The sequence below is a fragment of the Monodon monoceros genome, unplaced genomic scaffold (genome assembly GCF_005190385.1).
Source record: "Monodon monoceros isolate NGI ecotype Baffin Bay Population unplaced genomic scaffold, NGI_Narwhal_1 Super_Scaffold_18, whole genome shotgun sequence".
Classification (NCBI taxonomy): Eukaryota; Metazoa; Chordata; class Mammalia; order Artiodactyla; family Monodontidae; genus Monodon; species Monodon monoceros.
The window spans coordinates 97,936,235-97,938,189 of NW_021703774.1; positions in this window are offsets into that span (position 1 = coordinate 97,936,235).

Sequence of the window (1,955 nt, forward strand, 5' to 3'; positions counted from 1 at the left end):
GTATCCGTGGTTGCTTGACCAGGTTGGGTAGCAAGGAGGAGAAAGAGGGAGGGATTAAAAAAGACCCATTTTTAAGTATGTACTGGCATTAAGTACATTTTCATTGTTTTGCCACTATCACCACTATCCATCTCCAAAATTTTTTATCATCCCAAATTAAACCTTTGTACCCATTAAACAATAACTCCCGTCACACAAAACTCACATTTCTGTCAAGTGTTCATGACAAAATTGAATATGATTCTTGTACATTCTACAAGGAATGACCTTGAAGCAGAGTAAAGTGATTTTGACCCTATGTTCTCCGTCGCCACTGGAGTGAGACAGGCTTACATCATAGCAGGAATGGAATGTGATAGAACTGTGATTTGTACCTCAGATCTGGCCACCATTTCCCACACTCTTTACTCCCAAAGAAAAGTGGGTAAGGTCTTGTCCATGACACACGCCTCACTTATCCTAGGTCAACTGTGTCATATTTGTGTGGGAAGACTGAGCTAATTATCAGTCCTACCTCCTTACTAAATTAGCAAATCACATATAAATCATTCACCTTCCTCCCTATCAGCCTCCTTCACCTTCTCCCCCCACCCCCCAGTCATTCAAAAGTCCTTGATAAGCTAATAGCAGTCTTGTGCATTTTCTTTTAAAGTTGACTTATTCATTTCTGCTCCAGGATGGCTCAACTACGGTAAAATATTTGGTTCCTCTTCTCAAGCAGGTTGCCACACCTGGTTCCATGGTCTGTCCTGGCACAGTAGCTGGTGTTTGATAAACAAAACTCTTATACTAGGGTCTCAGGGATGGAAACATGTCCTAAGTGTGCAGGAGAAAGTGATGGCAGGAGGCACAGCTTTGGAAGCCGGCAGACCTGGGCCAGGATACTTAGGTCTCTGAGTTTCAGCTTTCTCACCTCTACAATGGACATGATGTCTACCTACCGGTTGTTTGGGGGTAGTAAATGAGAAAGTGTTTGGAAGGCATCTAGAACAGTGCCAGGCGCTCAGGCGAGTGACCAAAGTTCTGTTCCTTTCCTCCTCTCTATCAAATTACTTCGAGATCAGAGGGAAAGAAAGTGGTGGGTTGGAAGCGGGACCACTAAAGAATGGAGGCCACTTTTGGCTTAAAGGATACAAGGATATTTATCTCTATACAAAGATCTGGTTCAAAGAAGCCTACAGATTTTTTTTAAAAAAAACAGCCACCTGGGTTTTTGGATTAGCTGAACCCCGTATAAAGATGCTTGTAAAAAGGAGCTGGTGCGAATACAGAAAAGGACTTGAAATGCCCAGGCTCTGCCATGGCACATTCCCCAGTTTTTTCCGCACGGCACACACAGAGTGAACTCGAATTTGGCCCAAAGCCTTGACTGTTCCCATGGCGGTAGCAGGGGAGAGGTCAGACCAACAGGCGTGGGAAGCTGCTAGGTATGGGAGGAAGAAGCAGGTGTCGGAGGACGGGCCCCTTTTCTCAGGCAGAGGGGCCCCAAGGCTGCTCCTGGTGCTTCCCGCAGCGGGTGGAAGGGTCCTGCCGCCACCTGCGCCCGCTGGGCCTGGAGGCGGGGAGGAGGCAGAAGGAGGTGGCGGGTCGGCGGCGGGCCAGCCGTGGTGGGCTTCCCTCCCCTCCGCCGGCCCCCGAGCGAATGCCTGGAAGTTGACGCGAACTCCGTGCCGCTGGGAAGCCCCCGGGTGCGGGGGCAGGGCCGGCTCCCATCGCGGGGCTGGCCTCCGCCTGCGCTGCCCCGTCGGCCGGGTCTGGAGGAGGGGCAGCCTCGCCGTGGGCCTGTATGGCGTGAGGGCGGGGACGGGGTCCAGGGACCCGCGCGGGGAGGGAGCGCCGCGCCCGCCGCCCTTCAATTGGCCGCGCCGCCCCTTCGCGGGAGAGGCGGGAGGAGGAGGCCCTCCATTGGTCGGGCTAGTCGGCCAATCCCTGAAGGTCCGGAGGAGGCGGTGGGG